This window comes from Heliangelus exortis, chromosome 2, assembly GCF_036169615.1.
Source record: "Heliangelus exortis chromosome 2, bHelExo1.hap1, whole genome shotgun sequence".
Lineage (NCBI taxonomy): Eukaryota > Metazoa > Chordata > Aves > Apodiformes > Trochilidae > Heliangelus > Heliangelus exortis.
Window position 1 is genome coordinate 89,228,845 of NC_092423.1, and position 24,307 is coordinate 89,253,151.

At 39.8% G+C, this 24,307-nt stretch overlaps 1 protein-coding gene across 2 annotated transcripts in view; it reads left to right on the plus strand.

The window, feature by feature from the left end:
• The window catches only part of GABBR2 (gamma-aminobutyric acid type B receptor subunit 2), a 474,092-nt gene that overhangs the window by 275,136 nt on the left and 174,649 nt on the right, over positions 1 to 24,307 (plus strand). The gene's annotated exons all lie outside the window — the stretch shown is intronic.

The following is a 24,307-nucleotide window of genomic DNA, read 5'->3' on the forward strand; positions in this document are numbered from 1 at the left end:
TCTTGAATACGAATCATGTTATTGCGTTTAGAAGGCAAAATAAGGGGAGGCTCCCTGCTCAGAGCAAGGGGACCTAAAGCTTCCTCTCATTCTGGCTCCTCCAAAGGTCAGTGCAGAAAGTGTTGTAACAGAAAGTGATTTTACCCCGACTTTGCTAATGTGACATTTGGAGTGTGGCTGTGGCAGTGTGGTGTTACAGCGGGCGAACGTTGGGTTGTGTTGGTAAATGAGAGAGGGCCTGATAAAAAGGAGGAAGTTATTCACATACTTAGTCTGTGCTTTTCCCCTTGAAAGGGAAAGACTATGAAAAGCCCCTGAAGCGTGAATCTCAAAGGTCAGTAAATAGATGAAGGGCTTGTGGAATTCGGAAAGGGTAGCAAAATTTTTGAAAAGTCATTCATGGATTTTCACACCCTGGAAATGTTAAGTTGGATTTAAGTTTGCAGCTGCATATGGAAGCCATCGATCATCAAAAGCTTTTTAGCTGCTCATATCCAGGTTTGATAAATTCAGATGACAATCTAAATGATAACCTTCAGCCAAATGCTAGATTATTGCCTGTGTGTTACAGGCTCATTTTTCAGCACTGTAGGCCTATTTTAATCACTGAAAGCCTTCCAAGTCTTAGACAATTCTAGGCCAGCTGATGATGTGTCGTGATGGCTAAAATCACTGGTGCATGCAACTCACACTGTGGGCTGGCTCTGGAACCATTGGGGTTTACAGCAGCATGTTGTCTGGGAAGGACTCTGGGCTCGAGAGTCATAAATTCATAAGCATGTGCTCTATGGAAAGAGAATGCTCTGCTGATTCCCTGCCTCCTGATTCCATGGACCAGCAGATAAATAGAACATTTCATCCCTGCTCTGAGCTTGAACTCGACTTACACTTCTTTTTCCTTTGTGGATTCATATTTCAATAATTTTTTTTTTAACCAAAGTTCAATATTATTTTTTTTAGCCTTCTTATAACCTATCTACACTTATGGAAGAAACTGACTAAATACAAGGAATAAAAACCGTAAAATGTTAAGGGCGGAGAGAATAGAGTTGCAAGACTTATAGGCATTCTGAAAAGACCTTAGGCATTTTGAGAATGCTACCCAAAATGGATTCTCCCCAAATGGAGCAAATCTGAAATCTTACAAAATTGTTTTGTAAGATGAAGCAGCCAAAGAAATACACGTCTCTTGACTTTGTAATTCAAGGCTTGAGCATCCAAGCAATTCTTCAAGCTTTTTCTCCCCTTGGACATTTGTTGTGATTGACAGGAGAGATCTTACCAGAATAATTATAATGTTTTCTTGGTCTTTTACTGCATTAAAAAAGAATGGCCTAGGTAGTAACATTGCAAAGTTCCTCAGCTCTGCCTTGTGCAATTTTGTGTGGAGACTTTTTTAGCATGACATCCCAAAATGAAGAAAAGTTTATCTTAAATGATCCGTCAGGTCCAATTTATTTGTGGCAGTTGGCCTGAGGCTCTCCCATTTAGCAAAACCTTGGCTGCTTTTCCATAGGCAGAGACGCTGGAAGAAAAGGCTCTTTCTGCTGCCTACAGATGCACCCATACAAAGCAATCCAGCTACCATCCCTGGCAGGACTTTGTATCCCATAGGACCATTGGCAGATGTACTGGAAGAATAACTTGAGCTTTTGCAATCTGCATACGTGCCTCCTCCTGCTGGGCAGCAGCTTCCAGCAGAAACGCGCACGACCGCATCCACGACAGCTTTGAGGAATTCTGTGCAGCCTCCTCCCCTGAAACAGCCTTGCCATAGCCAGGCCTGGGCACCAAGGGGAAGGTGCCCTTAGCCCAAGGGCTACTGCCAGCTATGAATTCCTGGCATGCACTAAAATTATGCTTGTTTCAGTTCCAGGATTTGCAGTGTTTTTCCTGAACTCCGGATAAGTGCAAGCTGCGGATGCACGGGGTGGTGAGAAAAAAGATGATTTCTGGGCTCTAGCAGTATCTGTTGCCTTATGCTTTCATCAGCTCAAGAATACATAGACTAAAAGAACAGGTGTAAAAGTGGCTTGGCAGTATCCTTCGTTACATTATAATTGATTTAATGACTGTAATTTACACTCATTCAATCAGTATTCATTTCAGATGGCATTCATATTCTCATCATTTTGGATAAATTTAGAGTGAAATATTATGAAATGCTTTACTTAAGACTAGGTATATTCCATTTGCTTGCTTTCCTATCATCTTCTTGGCTTTGAAACTATTATTAAAAACAAGCCAAACAAAAAAGGAAGGTGGGAGTAAGAGAGTGAAATGTGACATGTGCATGGCATAAACCAAGCACTCAAAAGTCAGCAATTACAGGATCAAAGGTAAAAAGCTCACAAATATTTTCTCCTTCTATTCTAACGTATAAATAGACTAATGCTGAAAATCTCTAGTTCTTTAGAAGTTACAGGCAGCTGAGGTAAGCTCATTCAAGGTCCAGATAAAGAGACTGGAATACTCTGTGCTGACAGACCCAGTTTTTTAACTAGGTAAAAGATTAGGTCATAGAGTGGCTTTTAGTCGGTTTGCATTAAGAGTGAAATTGTGTCCCTGTTTTACATTGCTCAGGATGAAGATGAAAGCAGAGTTGAAATGTTTCATAATGTTACTCTAATTTTGTCAAATGGTTTGCCACTTAGCATTTACAAGAAGTTTCTTGACTAATATTGAAACAGGAAAGCTGGACAAGATGGGCAGAAAGGAAACAAAAACTACAGGGTTCTCTGAATTTCCCCCATGTCAATCCTTTAATATTCATCTTTGTTGGTATCTTTACAAAGCAGAGGGCTGCTAGTAAACCAGACCTTGAAAACCAGATTAAATTCTTTCTTTGGTAAAAATACTAGGCACTTAGAATACATTAAATTTTGTATAGAAAGCAGCATTGTACGTATACTGTTCTCTCACACCCAGAATAAACAGCATTCTGTATGCTCCCTCTGTCACCATCTCTACTTTCCAGTCTTTGTAGGGGCCCAGTAAAAATCAGTCTCTGAAAAAATGGTAAAATCCTTTGTGATTTGATTAGAATATTCTCCTGTGATTTCCCTTTTCTCAGATGATATGAGTTTGCTAGGAACTGACCTCACCTGAGATTTGTGAACTTCTTTTCAAGAAATTGCCACTGATTACCTAAACAAAAAGATATGGGTGCCCCATACAGGTCTAAAACAGGAGCAAAGCTCCCTGACTTGTACAGATGGTAGTTTTCCTTTCCTTTCCTACAGTTTAGCTGCCATTCTGAGGGATAGGATTTTCGCCTCTAGTCCATGCTTATGAGGCTAGATAGAGAATGTAGGGGAATACTTAGATTAAAGGTCAGCAAAATCATTGGGTAGGTCTAAGTAACACTGGGTCAGTAGAGCTCACTACCAGGAAGGTTATGCCATCCACATTTCATTTTTCAGGGTGAAAGCTAGCCTTTTTGCTACTGAAAATTATGTTATATAATTAATCCTCTTGGGGAGGCAAAAGAGAAACAAAACTGAACAATAGATGTTTCTCCTTTTCATCTGGAATGATTCTATAAATTGTGCTGTTCTGTAGAAATCAATAGCTGATCTGTTAGGTGGATTAATCCCTGTCAACAGATAAAATATAAATGGAACATCACTACTGTGAATTGGGTCAAATTGCATCGGAAGTGGGTCAAGCCTTTAGGAATCCTTCCCTTCTGTTGATTATAAGTGCACAAGGTTTTAAATGCAGCTTACTGGTTTTAATCAGCAATAGCTTATGGTATAATGAATCATTGCTGTGTATATAAATACTTCATTTAGGCAGTGCTTTATGAAGATGGTATAGTAGTAGTGTTGTAAACTCTGAACCTCATCCAGCAAAGTTCTGAGTAGATCTTGAAATGCTAAATTAAGTAGGCATTCAGGACTTCGGTTCTCTGCAATCAAACCTATAATCTGACACCCAGTGCAAAAGACCTCATTTTGACCATGGCTTAAGTATTCCTCTGGGCCTGTAGCTGGTTTTAAATTTTAAGTTATTGTTCCCGAGACTCCTTTGATCTCATTGCATATAATAAAGAACCTGAACCAGTGTTAATGATAAGTACCTAATTATAGAAAATATGTTCCTGAGGCATATGAAATACAAATCCTTATGTTCTTTATGAAATACAGGGATATACCAGGTATGTGAAAGTTTGCCACAATGCCTTTTCACATGAGCATAAACACAAAAACGTGCATAGAAGTCAGTGTTGTTTGCACAGTGCCTATACAGTTACTCACATGTTATTTCCAATGTTTTTTTTGTTTGGTTCGGTGTTATTTTTGACATGTGCACAGAATAACTGTGCTTGCCAGGTGCAAATAATCTTCCAAGTTTGGTTGATAAATTTGTTTTATTCAGTAACTGAATATTACGGAGTCCATTGAAAGAGTTTTTAATTCTTGTACCCTGCTATGTAGGATTAAGAATGTAGATCTTCAGAGCTGTTCTTTAGATGTTTGCCCAATCTTAAACTCCCTGCATGCCCATCTTAACACCAGCATTTGTCTGCTCCTGCCTCATGCTAAAATATGTTACATCTACGACCTAGCACCTCAGGGCATACGAGGTGTTTTCTTACATTTCTGGATGGTTTACAGTTCCAAAAGAGCATTCTGTTAGATGCAGCTTTGCACAAGACATCTCTGTGCCTAGCAGGCAGACTACCCAGGATGGGTGCATAATTCAGAGATATTTCCATCCTCTGCTTGATGTGGAGCAGGGATTTGCTTCAGAACTTCTCTTCATTCTGAAGTTAATGAACTGCAACTGAGATGTATCTGAGGTGAATCTCTATGTCTTTCATGCTGGATCTTTTTTGCTTTGTAAAAGTAAGTAAATATTAGTTTACCATAAAGAAAGCACAGAATGACATTCCAGCATCTCAGGGATTCATCTGGAGTGAGGGGGAGCTGTGTTTAGATCCCTAATCCACATTATTCAGAGAAGGACTTTATACTCTTATTTACTGTATCTCAAAGGGATGTTCCTGCGACTGATATAGGGAGCAAAGTGGGGTCAACAGGAATTTCTCTTTCTTGTCACAAGAAAGTGTTGGGTCAATTCTAGGATATATTTGCACTATTTATTATGCCCATACTTATGTTTTATCTCGTTTCCTAGGATTTTTGATAAGCCCCATCATTGAATCTCCTGGCCGACACAACTGGAAAGAGAAGTAGAAATTTCTTAGCTTGTATTTCAGCAGTCATAGACCTTTGAAGTGCTTCTTTACCAGAAAAAGCTAAACAATTAGCTTAAATTTATTAAAATGGTTGGAAAGCTCAAGAAATAGCCTAAATTCAAACATAGTGCAACACAAGTCATCTTTGGCTGAACTCCGATTCTGTTGTTTGTGTGCTCAGCTCTATTTATTTAGGTTTTACTGAAAATTGGATTTTTAATTTTTTTTGTGAGCAGGTATTGTTTTCTTCAGTGGCCTCTTTTATGAACATTGCTTCCAAGCATTTCTTCTTTAACTCTTTTCAAATCTATCCTACTGCATATAATAAATATGAGTATATGAAGGGAATAATTTATTAGATCTTTCTTTGGTAGCATGGTCATCTCAGAAGATTAAATCTATCATACCTCTGATATCAATAAAAATTCAAATAACTTACCAAGATATTTGCACCTGAGAAAGCTGTCTTAGTCCATCATAAATAAAGATACAGGCAAATCTAGTATAAATATCAATCTTATCTTGAGCTGTGCATCTCCAGTAGATCAAGCAAATCAAGCTCTATAAGAATGCCTGTTTTCCCAAGCATCTTGACAAAGAGCCTGGACAAGTTAGTAGAGATATAGAAGTCTACACTATGCTAATCAAAGTTTGAACAGATTAATCCCACTGCATCTTCTAACTAATTAACAGTATAGTGGCTTTGAAAGGGAGGAATTAACTGCAGTAATAATAATGTGCTAAATCAAAGTCTGTTCTGTAGGTTTGAAATCTGCAGTCACATCTGCTATAATAAAGTTTAAATAATTTTCAGACACTTATTATTTACTTGTTTTAGATCTCACTGAAATACTTTGGTGCTGCTGAAAAGTAAATCAAACAAAATTAAATCTGTAATTTTGAGAACTCATCATCCTTGCTGAGAAAGCCCAAACTATTTTTTTAGTAATGTCAAATATGATTAAATTAAGGTTAAAGATTAAATTAAGGTTAAATTCCTGTTAGATGAATCACCTCAGCCCAGTGATTTGGAGAATTAAGCAAATCTGAAGACTGGTTACTCAGAACAGGACTGGTAAAGATATCACCCTGATTGACTTATTCTAGGCAGATGGTAGAAAAAAAGGCAATTTTAATTTCCTGACTTATACTGCTTAGGTGCATAAAGTTTTCTTGTAAATGCAAATCATAGTAACCTCCAACCAGTTACACCATCCAAAAACCATGGAGCTTTCAGGAAGATCACTAATGCCAGGTTCTGTTGCACTCTTTACTCTTCCCATGGCTGAGCTCTGAATGGGAAGATCCATCGGCAGGTGGAAAGGAATTCTGTTGAAGTCATGCTTCAGCATTTAGGCTGACTTTACATGTGGTTGATTTATTTCCAAAAAAATGAGCTTACTAGTTTTCTGATAGATAATGATGTGAGAAATTATTTTTATGATGCAAAAGCTCAGTTGTACCTGAACAGTGTAGTTGGGTTAGGGACTCCACAGCCTGTGAAAGGATGTGACTCCCTTGTGTGTGGTAGCTTAAGTGGGTTGAGCTTGTGGGATGTATCATCTCAGGATCTTTAGGGACAAAATGAACTTCGATAGCATAGGGATTGTGAATGTCATATCTGGGTATTGGAGACTTTATGGGCTCCCTGAAGCACATCTCTGATTGGTTTTTTGTTGTCTTAGACTTACTGGACAGCTGTGGTTGACTCTCTCATGCAGTGCCAAAGACTTTGGTATCAGCAGCATCGTGGCCTGAAGCAAGCAGAGCTAACACTTGTGACTCTCTCTTATCAAATTTATTACCAAAACAGAATATCTTTACAATTATAGCTAAAAAAGAAATTGCACTGTGTTTGACTATAAATATATAATTTTAAATCTTTCCCCTCTGCAAAATTAGTTTTAATTTTTAATATTTGTTAAGATTTATTAAATTTTGCAGAATATGGTAACCCTGTTTAATTCCTGTAAAAGTGATCTTAGAGTGATATTACAAAATTATGTTTTGCAATTTTTTGATTTTGCTTGTTAATCAACAAAAGTTGCTTGTAATTTTATTTTTAGTGTGAAAAGAAAAAAAAATCATTTATACAGAAATGAGAATATTAATGAAATATTCATAAGAACTGTAGCTGGATTTGGAGATAGTCCTTTTAAAAGTAGATTTAAAACTCTTTCTTTTAAGTGTGGTTGCTATAAAAGCTGTAGTAATATTATTGTAGAAGAACATTATCTAAGCTGGCATGGTCTTAGCAAAAATCAGTTGTGCTAATTCCAAGCAGCTTGAGCTTCAAGAGGCTTGTTGTCTTTCTGATATAGAACTAAGTTAGTCATGCCCAGATTACTGTAAGAAAATATCTCATGCAAAAGCAGAGAAATTCAAGACTCCTCAAACGCATTTTTCACCAAATTATATGTATAGTGCTCTCTTGATTAGTAAATTACACTCTGTGCTAGGTCAAGGTATAGAATGGATTATTATAATTTTGTCTAAGTCAATGGAAATTAGATAATTAAGAAGAATTGTACTGGGTTTCAGATAGCAGGTTGTTCTGTGTTTAAACTCAATGAAAGGTTTGGATGGGGTGGAAAGATTGTGGCTTTTATTAAGAAAATAGTACCAGGAAATTGAACTGCTTTGAAACAGACTTACTCAGTTCCTCTTGCTGAAATCAGGGGGCAGGTACTCACAGAACCAGTGTTAACTATTGAAGGCAATGAACAATGTATGAGCTATAGCATAAGATGGAATTAGTTTTTCCTGTCTGTTCGTTACTTAATTTTTATGGGCAAAATGAGGAAACTCAATAGGACAGAGTAATAAAGAAAAAACACCTAAATTGTTCTGGTTGGTGAATTGCTGCTTTTCAACTGGATTTTATTGAATGACACCTATAACTCTTTGGGCCTTTCCTGGAAAGCTTGAAAATGATAGCTAGATGTATGAAAGAGTCGATCAGTTTCAAGCCACTTAGACCCTCTAGATATGAAAAGATTAAGGATTTATTGACAGGTAAAGAGACCTGCAAATAATATTTTCAGTGCTCATTAAGGATGCACATGTTTCCTTGTTTCCCAGGGCTCTGGTCTCTCCATGGTTAGCTACTATAAATTTTGGAAATGCAGCATGGTGAGGCCATGTCTGTGTCTTCCTGCGAGCTCTCTGCACTTCCCATTATTTGTGCCTTCTGGTTATTGGACTCGATGCAGTTGCCCTGTGTGACTGCTGAGCTGTCTCTTGCACCTTCACATGTGTTATCCTGCCCTCTGCTCTCTCTCTGGTCTCTCTTTCAGTCCTCCTGGTCCTACAAAATATTTCTCTGCCCTATAGTACAGATGAAGTTTGAAAACAACAATGAAAAACCATGACATTTTGGCACAGGTTGTTTTTTGCTGGCTTTATAAGGGATGGCTTAGGTATATTGCCATATAAATGCAATATTTTTTGTTTTCTTTGGGGGAGTGGTGTCAAAGCCATGAAGTGATTCAATATTTTGAAGGTAGGTACATGAACTGGAAAGGATTGTGATGTTAATGGCTAGTCCAGAAGAGTGCATAAAATTCTTGTGGTAGCTTCACTGATGTAGGAAACACCAGAAAAACCATCACATGCTATCTGAATAAAATAGCAGGGGCAGGCCACACAAGGAAAAAAATAAATGATTCAGTGGGTTGACACTATCTTAATAGCAATTGCAGAAGTGATAATCACTTTCACCCTGGTTGCAGGAATCGCAACACGGGTATCATCTACTGCTCAGGTATGAACAGCATCTGCAGAAACAGTCTGTCTCCTGGATTAGGCTATGGAAGTTACAGATTATTTTCCATTTTAGTAAGAAGCTTCCATTTCTAGGAACATACCTGCTGATGCATGCCAGATTGTACTCAGCAGAGCGAGGCAAAGCGAGCTAGAGTTGAGTGTTGGTGCTGTTAGGCTGGGGAGCTGCCAAGGAGCATTGCTCTGCTCTCAATGGCACAACTGAGAGGCAGCCAGCAACTCCTCCTGCAGCAAGGCCAGAGCAGAGGAGGATGCCACACGAGCACTGTTCTGCTCAGCAGCTGTGTTGTCCCTCATGTTTACACATGCTACTGATGCATTGAGTAGTACTGTGGGCTTGTTGACTGAGAAAGTGATCTAAGCAGGGTGCTTTTGGCACAGGCAAACCTTAGAATCATAGAATTGGCTGGGTTGGAAGGGACCTCAGAGATCATCAAGTCCGACCCTTGATCCACTACCGCTGCAGTTCCCAGCCCATGGCACTGAGTGCCACATCCAGTCTCTTTTTAAATATCTCCAGGGACAGAGAATCCACCACTTCCCAGGGCAGTCCATTCCAATGCCTGATCACCCTCTCCATAAAGAAATTCTTTCTAATGTCCAACCTAAACCTCCCCCGGCACAACTTGAGACCGTGCCCTCTTGTCTTGCTGAGAGTTGCCTGGGAAAAGAGACCAACCCCCCCCTGGCTACCCCCTCCTTTCAGGGAGTTGTAGAGAGTGATGAGGTCTCCCCTGAGCCTCCTCTTCTCCAGGCTGAACAGCCCCAGCTCCCTCAGCCTCTCCTCATAGGATCTGTGCTCGAGTCCCTTCACCAGCCTGGTTGCCCTCCTTTGGACCTGCTCCAGGACCTCAATCTCCTTCCTGAGCTGAGGGGCCCAGAACTGGACACAAGACTCGAGGTGTGGCCTCACCAGCACTGAGTACAGGGGCAGAATCACTTCCTTGGCCCTGCTGGCCACGCTGTTCCTGATACAGGCCAGGATGCCATTGGCCTTCTTGGCCACCTGGGCACACTGCTGGCTCATGTTCAGCTTCCTGTCAATCCTTGTCTTAGCACGTGTTGTGGCATGCAACAGATACCATAAAACCTGGCCCCTTTGTTGTCCCTTCTCTTTCCTGGTCCTGATACTACCAGGCATTCCTGCTAAGAGGGTAACACCACTGAGGTGAGGAGAATGTCAGGAATAAGGAAAGCATTGTATCTGGAATTTGAGGGCCCCAGGTTTTCAAATATGAAAATGGGGACACAGGCACTGGTGTCACGCAAGAATTGTGATTGCTTCTGTCAGATGCGTTTCATAAGTTTCTGGCTGATGCATGGTCATAAGTTTTGACATTTTTGTCTTACAGACAGTTGGTTTTGTTTAAATCAACATTGCTTGAATCTAGAAACAAGTGATTTGTGCTAGATTTATCTAGACCTACCTTAAACTGAAAACCGTTACAACCCTTTTACATCTTGTATGTAAAAAAGCAGTTCATGAGAGCAATTGACTTGCATTCCCAGCTCCCAACAATCTCTAAAGGCTGTAGAATAAGAAGCAGCTGTGTACAACAAAGCAAAGAGAAAAAAAAATTACTTAAGCTTAAATAGCCTTTTTCTAATATAGTTTTGTGCTGGTGTTTTTAAAATTTGGGGAGATAGACTGGTCAGCAAATAGGGGAAGTACTTGCTTTTCTCAAATTTTTTTGCTCACTATATAAAATGTGTCACAGGTTATGATCCTTTGACCTTTTTTTTTCCTTTCTGTGATTTAAATTTCCATTGAATACTGTAACTAGTGAGGAATTGGCAGCAATATCGTAGATACATGTGCACTTAGGTACATACTCACTTACTTCAAATAAGGTTTAATTCCCTTGCTCCGTTTAATGGCTGTGGTTTTGATTTCCAGGATTGTCAGTATTACAGTCTGTGGGACAACTGACTTTTGTAGATAGCTTACAGTATTACTTTACTTCCAGTTTCAGTGGAAGACTTTTTGAAACATTTTTGTCTTTAAACTGTTTTTGGAATTTACTTCTTCCAGAATTCCTGATGTCCCCCTCATCTAAACCAACCTCAGATTTCTTTACTCATCCTGCATCTACAATTTTAACAGTATCTCAGACAAACAGCATAAGAGTATGTTAAAATAGTGGAACAAATATCCCTCACATTTGAAACAGTAGAATTTTTCAGGTTTTGATTCCAGTTGTAGTTAAAAACTGGCAATATTTTTTTTTGTTGTTCAGTTTTTCTATAGGTTTTTGCATCTACAGGATTCTTTTATCTAGTCTTTTGTGTCCAGCCAATTGTAGTGTCCCTTCACTGCTGTACTGTAATGCAGTGATACATGAGAAAAAAATGCAGACTTCTGCTCTCTGGCTTTAATCAGCTTCTCAAGAATTTTACCTTATATTATATTTCATTCTTATGGGCATAAATCCTGTCCTCTAGTAACAAGTGTAATGTTCAAGCTAAAATCATCATAGCTTTGTGCTATCAATTTTCTGGGCAAGATAGATTCTCTCAAAATCTTAGTGTTTCATCAGACTGTTTTCTCTCAGTACTTAAAATACCGGTTTTGATTCTGGAAACTCTTAGATGAATATATTTAATGTTATGCAAAAAAACAAAGCTAAGCTTGTGTGATCTGGTTGTGCTTTGCTGTCCGTCAGGTGTATTATATAACTGCTCTATATAAATTATTAAATCCTTTATTATTTAGAGTAATTATAATTTAATGACTGTAGCTTTTCATGAGAGTTTTTTTCTCTTAATGCAGGCCTGTTTTCTATATCTATTCAAACTCCTGATGAAGAAGTAAAAGGAAAAATTAATCAGAACTTAAAATTAAGCAGCACAATAAAGCATAATGTATTTTAGGAAAGTTTTGATACAATCGTTAAAGATAAAATCAGGGACGATCACTCAAAACTCTTCTTTGTAACTTAATCAGTTTTCTAAACTACTTTGCTCTTGGTAAAATATGCGTTGTTCCAAATTAGTACTAAAAGGAGATTACTGTTAGCTCTTTTTCCTCCTTTTTTTTTCCCTGGTGTGTGTTTTTTTGGTTGGTTGGTTGGTTTTTGTTTTTGATTCGTTGTTGGGTTTTTTCCCCCAGTGGATTAGTAATACAAAGAGATTATTAAAACAGGTTAAAGCAATTGGAGTTTTACTAAAGTAGATGCAAAACTGAGTTATTTTCCTGTAACTCTGACTTTTAATAAGTTCCAGATGGACTGTGTTTTGTTCCTCTTGATTACAAAATCAGCTTATATGTTAATAGAATATCTTACCAAATCAAAATATTTTCCTGAATGAGATTTCTTTTGAAAATACTTTTGTGGTTTTTTTCCTGCAGGTTTTATCACCAGTAGCAGTTATACTAGTTTAAAAGTAGGATGCATCCTACTCAAATGTACTAGAGGAAGCCAAATAGCATTACCAGCATGAAAAAATATGTACCAGGATGAGTTATATTCCCATTTGGCTGTTATATCAGTACACTATCATATTACTTCTCAAAAGTCTTCAGGCCTCATCCTGATATTCAATTCAGATACACTTAAATCTCCCTCGAAAAAGAATGTCAAATGGAAATTGATAAAATGATGAGTATCTTTGTAAGGGTATACTGGGCTGGGTGGGTACAGAACATTTCGAATGCTTGTTCATCAAAACTCACCACTTCTTTTGTAGATCACCAGTGTCCCATCAGATTATCCATCTCCTGTATCTGACTCTTGGAGCCTGTGAAAACTAAGAATGGCATGGTTATTTTTTCTAGTTGCCAATATTTCATACAGAGATTTCACCTCTTCCAATGCCTTAGGGCAGGGAGCTTCACAGCTTCACCACTTGTACCCCTAAGCCAGTGCCCCAGGTTTTAAGTTCCTTACAGATATGCTTATGGTACTCTTCCCAGTGGGCACCCCAAACTTTCAAAACTTCTCAGGAGACCTCTTGGGGGTCAGAAAGATAGGTAAGAAATGAAGGCTTCAAAAAGGAATTTCCCAGTAGCCACTTTTGCTTACAAAACTACTCAAAACAGCACTCCCAAGATGCTTTTTCTCACCTTATGAATCATGAAATTCTTGTTTTTTCTGGGCGTCCTGGGCTTGTGTATTGTTTCTTGTTTTCTCACTCCCTAGTGTGCCATCCCTAAAAGTATCAGTGACAAGCCAGTCCCCGGTGGGGAGCACAGCTCCCTGAAGACAGGGAAATATAATCTGTGGTCCCATGTGGCTCTGAGCCCTGAGCCAACCTTCCTCATGGGGACCTGATCATCAGGGGAGGGATAGAGCTTTAGAGGCTTATTGTGTGTGACTTCCTGTGTGTTTTTCAGTGCTGACTGTCGTGTTCATCTCCACACAGGAAGCTGGAGGAGCGATCTAGGGGAGCATCATCCCTTGTGGTCCTTTTTAGTCTTCTCTCTGTCTCCACAGGGAGTCACTTTCAGATACAAGTTATTACATAAGTGGGCTCTTTGTTTTCTATTTCTTTTTTTTTTTTATTATTTGTATTTTTTCTGGAATTCTTCCCCTACTCTTACTGCATCATGTACCTGGAATGAACCAGTCTGCATGAGTCAAAACTGGCTTTCTTGTACAATAAAAAACCCAGACAGCTACCGTACAAATTGCAAGACAGAGAAGAGCATAGTATTTGCAGCTTTGTATAAATGTGTACAATGCTGTCTCAGCTACCTTATTTTGTATCTCAGAATGAGAGCAGTGGGAATTCTGCATTTGGGGTTGACCCTGAATCATGAGGAAGATATTCAAAGCCCTCTATGTGCTGCAGTGTTTTCACAGGCCACCTGGTGTAATGACAAGAGTGGGTATTCAAGGACATAGTAGTTCAGATCCAACCCTCGCAATACACACTGCTGCTGTTGCTGCTCTCCTCCCATCTCAGGCATGGTAATGGTGAAACTCGAACCTCTGAATAATGCACTCTGAAAAAGTGTAAGGAAGAAGCCAGAACATCTTGTTTTCTGACCTCTCAGCTGAAGCAGACCAGGCACTGCCTGCTGCGAGGCTGCTCAGCATGTGTTGAGCCCACTCCTCCCAGAGGAGGGGAAACACAGCCCTGACAGATGGACAGGGAAGGCCCTGATCATGTCATCGTAGGTATGCATCCAAATGTGCCATAACTGAACCTTTTTTTTTGTCTCTTCTTCTGTGTGAGTTAACCAGAAGGCAGGCAGACCTTGCTGAGCAGAGAGAAAGCAGCCTTGGACCTGGGAGGTCTTCAGGGAAGCCAGCCCAAGCCTCTGGGTCTGCACAATTTGAATTCCTAATGCTTCCACTGTAGAAAATGGACTAGTGTAGCAGAGCAAAGGTACTTAAACACACACAAGATTAATAAAGGTCTGTCATTATTTAATGATTGAGAAAATTCCTTCTAGTAGTTTCTATACATGCAATAAAGAGATAAAGAAGTTGCTGGGAACCTCTGCCTTCTCCATATCACTTGTCACCAGTTCTCCTCTTTCTTTTCTGAGGGGGCCCACACCTTCCCCAATCTTCTTTTCTACCACTAATATACCTATAGATTTTTACATTATTCCCCTTGATCTCTCTGTCTAGATTTAATTTTAGTTTTGGCTTTTCTTACCAGGTCTCCTGCTGCTCAGGCAGCTTTCTTGTATGTCCCCCACTCTCTGTCCTTTCTTCCACTCCTTGTAAAGTTTCTTTTTGTGGGCTAGTGTGTCCAGGAGCTCCCTGCTTATCCCAGCAGTTCTAGCATTCTTTCCTTCCTTTCTTCCTCTTTGTTGGTATGCTTTGCCCCTGGACATGGAGAAGGTAATCCTTGAATATTGACCAGCTGTCCTGGGCCCCCTTTCCCTCCAGAGCTTCATCCCATGGTACTCTGGCCAGCAGATCCTTGAAGTGATCAAAGTCTGCATGCCTGAAGTCCAGGGCTGTAAGCCTGGAATACATCCTCCTAGTTGCCCTGAGGATCTTAAATTCTAGCACTTCATGGTCACTGCATCCAAGGTTATCCCTGAGCCTCATGTTGCTCACCAGCCCCTCCCTGTTGGTGAGAACAAGATCCAGCATAGCACCTTTTTTTGTTGGTTCTTCTACCATTTGGAGGAAGAATTTGTTATGTATGCCCTCCAGGAACATCCTGGATTGCTGGTGTCTTGCTGGTGCCTCCAGCAGATGTCAGGATGGTTGAAATCCCCCATGAGGATAAGAGCCTGTGATTGCAAAGCCACTTCTAGCTGCCACAAGCCTCATCTGCTTGGTTCTGCTGGTCAGACAGTCTGTAGCAGACTCCTGCCATAACATCACCTTCCCCTACCATCCCTTTAATCTTAACCCATATGCTCTCAAGGATCTCATTGTCGTTCCCCAGGTGGAACACCACCAATTCCAGCAAGTCACTGATGCAGAGGGTAACACCTCCTCCCCTCCTACCCTACCTGTTCTTCCTAAAGAGCTGGTATCCATCAATCCCTACGTTCCAGTCATGGGAATGATCCCACCAAGTTTCAGTAAAAGCCACTATGTTATAGCTATCCAGCAGCACCGTGGCCCTTAAATAATCCTGTTTATTGCCCAGGGTCCATGCATTCACATAGAGGCACTTCAGCTGGACTGGCCATGTCACCCTCTTGTGCAAATCCCCCTTGATTCCCATTGGGGTGTCCTGATGCATCATCCCTACCTTCTCTCTGGGCAACAAGTTGAGAGTCCCTGCTAGCACTCCTTCCCTCTGCCCTTGCTGTGCTGCCCCACTGTTTGTCACAGGCAAGCATGGGATTATTAACCCGTTCCCCCATCAAACCTAGTTTAAAGCCCTGTGAATGAGCCTTGCCAAATCCTGCCCTGGAATCCTTTTCCCCCTTTGGGACAAGTGCATCCCATTAGCTGCTCACAGCTCTGGTGCCTTGTGAACTGCTCTGGGGTTGTAAAATTCAAAGCCTTGTTGATGACACCAGTCCTGGAGGCATGAATTGACGTGTTGGCTCTTCCTATATATTCCCTCATCCATCACTAAATTAAAGGGATGGAGGATAACACAACTTGAGCTGCTCATCCCTTAACCAGTTGCCTCAAGACCCTGAAATTTCTTTGAACTGATTGTGATCCTCTCATTGTAACATCATCACTACCCACCTGAAAGACCAGAAGCAGGCAGTAATCAGAACTCACAGGGTTGGGAAGTTTACCTCTCATGTCCTTTAGCTGGGCACCAGGGAGACATGAGTTGGTTCAGCCTGCGTATGGGGCCTTCTGCTCCCCTCAGCAGGGAGTCACCCACAACAATGACCCTTCAGTTTTTCTTTTCAGGGTCAGTTTTGATGGCTGGCTTGAGGTGAGTCTGCCCTGCTGGCACTTCTGGCCTTTGTCAGTCCTCATCCTTGCTCACAGCTCCTAGAATAGAGTCTCATAGCTGTTCTGCAATGGCACTATAGGTGGTGTGCTTCTCAAAGGAACATCCTTTCTCCATTTGTTTCATTTCTTTTGTCAGGAAGAGACCTGTTCCTGTTGACCTTGCTCGTGTGGGTTACTACTAGAAGGCTGGGGAGCTTGCTGATGAGAGGATATGGAATCTTCTGTTCCACTAAGAGTTACCTCCCTTTCCATTTCTGTAGTGATCTGTTTGTGGTAGTGGTCAGTTTGCCTCTCACTCTCCCTATTCACTTCACCCCTGAGCTCCATCGCTTCACCTTGGAGCTGTGCCACACAGCTGAGCAGGTCATCAACCAGAGTTGGCATTTCTCCCTGTTGCCAGTGAAAGGCTGTGGCATTCCTCACAGACTGTGGCTTGGATACCAATATCCTTTTTTGTGTGTGCCAGGACTACAGTCTCCTTCCTCCATCACTCCTTAAGTAAATGACCAGTGGTGTAAATAATGTACCAGTGAGTAAATAATGGTGGTGTTATCAATTCAGGTTTAAGAAGGGATTGTTTTAAACTCAAAGTTATTATTTTTTTATTTCATTATGTAGCTCTTCGATACATAATATATATACCTAAGATACTCCGGTATTAAATCCACAGGAAATATATTACTGAATTTCCATGCAGAGCTAAAAGTCACTATAACAAACAAAGTAGCAGATGTATAATCAGGGAGGTAAAGAAATTATGAAAATAAAAGGTAAAATTAATTTTTATCAGCTTTAAAAATGCACGTGCTTGAACATTTTATGGAAAATGGAGCCCAGGAGGCCAACCACAAAAGACGTATGGCCAGAAGGGTGAGGGAGGTGATTCCACCCCTCTACTCTGCTTTTGTAAGACCACACCTGGCATACTGTGTACAGCTTTGGAGTCCCCAGCACAGGAAAGATATAGACCTGTTGGAGAGGGTCCACAGAAGGGCCACAAAGATGATCAGAGGGCTGGAGCACTTCTGCTACAACGACAGGCTGAGAGACTTGGGGTCGCTCAGCCTGGAGGAGGCTTGGGGGAGACCTTATAGCATCCACCCAGTACCTGAGGGGACCTGCAGGAAAGCTGGGGTGGGGCTTTTCACCAGAGAATGTAGTGATAGGACAAAAGGTAATGGTTTTAAACTGAGAGAGTTTAGGTTTAGGTTAGATATTAGGAAAAAATTCTTCACCATGAGGGTAGTAAGACACTGGAATAGGTTGCCTAGGGAAGCTGTTGATGCCCCTTCCCTAGAAGTGTTTAAGGCCAGGATAGATGGGGCCTTGAGCTACTTGGTCTAGTGGGAAGTGTCCCTGCCCAAGCAGGGGGGTTGGATCTTGATTATCTTTAAGATCATTTCCAACCCTAACCATTCAATGATTCTATGATAAAAAACTTCACGAGCTATAAAACTGATAGATTTTTATGAGTTCAGGATACTAAATGACATTTTATGTGCTGCTTGCATACTTGCTTGCTATGTCCTGCTGACTAAATACCATCACTAATGTAGTGAATTAAGCCCAGGGTAAAGACTTCTTAGCTATATAAACTTCTTTCATAACTCAGGATTTCCTGTGTGTTGTGTGCACTGTAATCCAGGAATGTCAGAAATATAACACCAGACAAGATCTTAAAATGAAGGAAATTGTTATGCAGAGGTTAAAAGATTAAGGTAACATTTCTTAGGGCAAAATAGATTTTTAACTATAAGTAAAAGGATAAAAACTGTGGTAATTCAAATCATTGCAGAGGTAACATTTTTCTTTCTTTATTCTTCCTTTTCTGGCAGTTTCTGTCAATTAATAATTTTCTATCTGATGTGGTATTTTCTTCCATATTTGAACAGTGATTCTTAATCTCAGCATTTCTGTCTTTAAACAAAGAACTGTTGCCTGCAACTGAATATAATTCATGAAAAAGGCTTTGCTCATTCATTATGTATAAGCTTCTCCTATGATTTTTGTTATAAATTGGAAACGTTCAATGTTTATTGGTTCTAGGTGATATGAGATAAGGAAAATGGAAAAGCTTCCCGTTCCTGTTTGACAATGATATATTACAAAAGTTAGGATTGCATTAATTTGCTAAAGGTTTCTACAGGATCCACAACGTGAAATGTTGCTGTATTCATTCTGAAGGAAATAAGCTTTCATGACACTTGGTTTAATTCCGTATTGTAAAGGCATTTAAAACAGCATTTCCAGCTTATGGGATAGTTTTTTATTTTGTGTAATGGTTTTCAAACTGAGTGACACAAAGGCAAGACAGGTTAGAAGACACTTTTCAGGCAATTTGCACAGGAGTCACTGAAAGATGGGCACTGTTCTCAGATTTACCATCAGGTTGCAGTCTCCAGCTTAGGTTTTTTTGACTCCTTGTGTTCAGCCCATCTCCTTTCTTGGGACTCGTTCTCTGGATACTGTCGGTCACAGGACTGCTGTCACTCACTGTGACACATAAGCTTTTTAAGCTGTGTCTTAAAGCTGTGTCACTTTATCTTAAAGTGCTAAAGAAAAACATTCACACTTTGAAAGAGAATGTGACCAGAAGCCAAAGTGGAAAAGAAGGCAGACTCAGGAAACCATAATGTAATGTGTCTGTCCACCCTTTGCCTTGTCTCTAGCCAGAACCTCTCAATGAGTTGCCTGTTGTTTGTGAATGGCGAATTTTCATGTTGGTTAAATGTGTCTTTTAAAGTGTGAGTACTTGTGCAGTGGCATGGTTTTCAATTCATAAAGATTAATTTGAAATTTGAAATTAAAATATTTCTAAATGTGTCATTCTGTTGCTAGGGAGCATTAAGCATCCACTGGAGGTTGTCCAATGGAGAGCTATGAGGATGATTAGGGGACTTGGACATCTCTCCTATGAAGAAAGACTGAGAGAACTGGAGCCTTGAGGAAAAAAGGCTAAGAGGGGATCTTATTAATGTCTATTAGTATCTGAGGCGTGGGTGTCGGGAATAGGGGGTCAGTCTCTTTTTGGTGGTGCCCAGTGATAGGACAAGGAACAATGGGTATAAGCTAGAGCATAGGAAGTCCCACCTTAACATGAGAAAAATGTATTTACTGTGAGGGTGACAGAGCACTGGATCAGGCTGCCCAGAAAGGTTGTGGAGTCTCCTTCTCTGGAGACTTTCAAAACCTGCCCTAGGTGATCCTGCTTTGTTCCTTCCAAGCCCTAGCATTCCATGATTCTGTGACTTCAGGTAGGTATTGTCCATAAGTAGTTTCACCTGTTGGTGGCCACTCGGGCATTTTTCAAAATTCTTGAGATCTGATGAGTAAATATTTCCCATAGCTGCCAGCAGTCCTGCTGGACTGTGTGGAATGGATGAGGAACAATGTGCAAGAGCAAAAGGAATCTGTTGTACCACAAGGTTTCACAATATTGGGTTCTGGCTGCTAAGTGCTGAATATGCAGCAAGATGTGCTTAGCATCTCATCACTCCCACTGAATCGTGTGGTTAAGCAAGAGGGGCAGCTGACACAGAGTGGGAGAAGGGATGGTTAAATTAATGTCAGAGGAAGGATTTCAGGGAATATAGTTATAATTTCCTGACTGGAGAAGCGGGAAGAGCTATGTAAATCTGTTTTAAAAACTTTTCAAGGAGAAGGAAACACAGAGGCAGCACTGCATGCAGGGATTTTTTTTCAGGACAAACTGAGAACTAGATATTATATATACTTCCAACTATAGGTGATGTCATTTTGTCTGCTGCTTCTAAATTGAAAATATCATAAGTTTCCTTTAGATGAGAAGCCTCAGTGAGGCTTATCTGGAGAATAGTCCATAGTAAGTTCATTGAATTTACTTTAAAATTTACTTTATATTGGTTGCAAAGTGAATAATCATCGCTTGAACATGTTTGTAGTTCTAACTTTATGAAGAGCTGCAGATGTTACAAAGTATTAGTAGTGTCAAGCTACAGTAAGATGTTTAGAGCTTTGAGATCCTCATTTTTCATTTTGAGCCATGCACTTTAGGCACAAGAGTGATGTTAGGCACACCTGATCATATGTCTTTAGACAAATTAGGTAAGCTAGACACCCTGTTTTACATTGCTATAATCACTAGAGGTATGGGAGTTAATGAATGCACTCACGTATCAATATATTTTAATTTTTTTGTAACCTTGTAGGATACGTAATTTCAGGATTATTATTGTAGAATGTATTATTTCAGGGTGCTGTTACTAATACAGGCATAAATTATACTGATGATTATACTGGGTTATATGTGTTTATGTTGGCTTAACTGCTGTGTGCATAAAGGAAAACAAGGAAATCCCTGTCACATCCCTCACGTACTTTCTCTCTTTCTTTAACATCTCCCATTAGAAAATATCTTCATGAGGCATGAATAAGTACATGTGAAAGGAACTGAAAGTATTCATAGTCTCATTTGAAAATTCTCAATGTAAATGTAAGTGGTTAGAAGTCATACTGGCTTCTGGTTACTGGTTACTGGCATAACACTGCTTTCCATTTTGGTTAGTGGGGTTTTTCTTGTTTTTTTTTTTTACTCAGTGAATGTAAGTTGCAGGATTATTTTTGCTCTTGTTCAATAGGAACACGTGACTACCTGATACGCAATTAAAATTTCATTTTATTAGCTTTGTGAAATACGATCCAATTATTTAAATGGTAGGGTGTCAAATTGTCTGGAGTTGCTTAAAGTGGGCTATAAAATTCTGTAATAAAGCATGTAGAAGAAAATATTTTAATTCACCTTCAAGAATAGTTCAGTTCTTTGTTGGCAGAAGGCTTTTATCTTGTCCATATCAGTAATCTCTTCTGTGACAATTAATTAATGACAAGGATTAGTTGTTTATAGTGGTGTTAAATAGGCATAATTTTCAGTGCCATATTTCTGGGCCAATTTCCTTTAGGTTGGTTAGTTTTCATACTTTTCTGTTCCTATGTGAAAGAGCACCTGTGTATTCAAGTCCTAAAAGCACACCTTTCCTATCATGGTGTGGAAAAACACCTCAAAACCCAAGTATTTTTCCCCTCATACTTTTCTTCCCCATTTAAACCTGAGCAGGAGGGGGTTCAATACACTCTCTCCGTAACAGTTATGGAAAGATCAAGTTAAAAATAATGAAAGCTCTACAGAAAGAAGAATGTTTTATTCCAAATATTGTTTAAAGCACTTTGTTGGTGTATTTTAGGGAGTTCCACTTCCTCCTGTCCTTTTGCTGTTGAACACATAGAGATTTTGACAGATATGAGCTATGTTATACAAACAATATACTGACTTGAATAATTCAGAATTTCCAAGGGGAGTTCAAATGAATGATATATAAATGATGTATAAAATGATATGTAAAAAGCAGAACCTGGAGTAGCATGCTTAACTATGCTGGCCTGTGCAAGAACAGAGAGTCATACTGCTGCCTCCTTATTTCCTTTAATTAATATTTGGAGATCACTTGGTAACTAATCATCACTTGTGCTTCAGGAAATGAAAACCCAACAGCTGTAGTTATACTCCTTGCTGAGAGTACAAAAGAGCCCAAAGACTTTATGTCTCTGCCCCCCTGTAATCATACCAGAATATAGATAGAATACCCTTAATCTCAAAAAAAAAAAAAAAAAGTTTATTTTCCTCATAGATTCCTTTCTACAATTTAACTAAGATAAAATAAAGATATTTGGTATCTTTATGGCTTTTCTTGACTTCAGACACTTGGCATGTGCTCTAGGAACTGTCCTTTGCCGTTTGCAAGGTATAAGGCATTGATAATGTGGTTCCTAGGTATAAAAACACTGTTTTTTCCCACACTCCTAGGTTTCTAAGTCCAAAAAAATTTCACTGTCAGCACAGCCTGCCATGGGCCCAGCTCCATTCCTACAAGGGTTAGCTCGGGATACTCAGGCTAGCTAGTTGTAGGTTACCCCATCTGTGTTGGACTGGGATTTACCATCATGGGCACGTTTACTTTATCTACAAAGGAAGCCACGTAAGAATTTTCAGATGTCAAAAAGGAATGGTAGTGTATGTCCCATGAAGCAATCACAGGAAAAGTTTCTCACTTGCAGTACCTTAGTTAGGCCATAGATTTGTTCTCTTTCGTGTATGCTTCCCTACCTATTATATTCTTCTTATGTGCAGTCTAGTCCCGGTGAGCTCTCCACACAGAAACGCTTGTGGAGCATTAATTCTTTTCTCTTTGCTGTTCATCAGAACTATCAGGTGTAGCCTCTTGCTGTAAAGTTGTGTCTAGGCCAAGACTAAGGTCTGTATCCTCTCAATTTGGTTTACATAGGTGCTGGCATCAAATGTGCAAAGTGGATGTCTGTGTGCATTCTGGTGTTTGCATTTTTTCTCTCTAGATTAGGTTTTAATATTATAGACCTACAGGTGCTAGCTGTTATGCTAAAATCCAGCTGGGAATGAATCAGTTCAGGATTTAGCAGTTAACATTTTAGCTTTTAGATGACTGCAGGGAAGATTTTATTGTTTAAGGCTGCTAAGTGTTTATGCATAGGTCTATTTCACAGAGAATTTTCAGACAGCGACAGAAAGTATAAACTTATATTTACTCTTAAGAGTATGTAATACTGTGTGGATGGGCTTTGTGAAACTGCTGCTGGACACCAAGGGATTTTATTCAAAACTAATCTTAGGGCCCCATAAGTGGGTCATGCTCATGTCAAAGGCAAATCTGTTTTCAGAACTGCAAACTCCAGCTTTTCAATGGGCAGTAGGAAACGCTTTGGTATCCCTGCCAGGTTTGCAGCCCAGTCTACAATTTTGTGTAAACAATTTTAACAATAAGAAGTGTGGTTTATGTAAGGAAAACTTTTGTGTCCTCTGAGCTCACAGGTTAGTATTAATCAGCCTGCAGATTTTACTAAAATGAGCTGCCTGCCCCACTCAGCAGAGCTGAACAGGCACAATCACTTTGAGTGAGAAAGGAGGAAAGGTTAATGTGAAGCTGTTGGGTGAAATACAATCTTTTCAAATTTGCCATCTAGTTCAAGATCATCAGCACCCCAAATCAGTGTCACAAATAAGGTCATGGGCTCAGAATTTAAATGTAAATTGGGTTTGCTCATGCCCAGACATAGAGGCCTGAAAGGAAATTTCTGGCTCTGCTGAGCTAGCTCATCAAAGCCAGTGTGTCTCTGGTTTGTAAGGCTCTGGTCAAAATGTAAAAGTTTTAGTGTAACTGATAATTTTCCAAGTTTCTAGACTGCTAAGCAATACCAAACCTCCAACAGTAACAGCAGAAATTAATTGATGCCAGATGTCATCAGAAGAGTGGGACAAATGTGTGCCAGAGTTCCAGCTACAGTGCCAAGGCAGCAGCCAAACAAATTAGGCTCCTATATATCTGCATTATTCTGCTCTGTTAGGTACATGAAGGCCATATATGCCATGATAGTCCCAAAATAGCAGAGGAGTGTCACAGTAAAATTTTAGCTCAAGTGCATATTGGTTTTAATTATGTAAAGTAGTATGGTTTGCAGTCAGGGTACTAATGAGTTGCTAATTCCCAGTCAGAATACGAGGTTAGATTCCCAGTGTATCTATTAACTAGCCAGTCTACTCCATACTGGCTGGAGCCGGCCACTATGACTCCCCTGGGAAATACTTCACAAACTAAGATGTCCCAGTTGTTTAATGGGAGTGAAAAGTGTGATTTAGCTGTTTCTGTTCCCCCAGCAAAATATTTTACACGGTGTGAGCCCTTCAATATTGCTCTTCAAGTGTGTGCTCTTCAATATTGTGTCTATGCACAGCGACAATTCCCTCGTTATGCAAATGAGTTCTGAAAAATACCTTCTGTTCCTTTAAAGAATCAGAAATATTTCTTTTAATGATGTTAGCTGTCTGGCATTCTGCTTTAATAATTCATGCACTTCAGGAATATTTCTTTTCCTTTTGACATACTGTCAAAAAAGAAGGCAAAAACCAGATAAATAATTG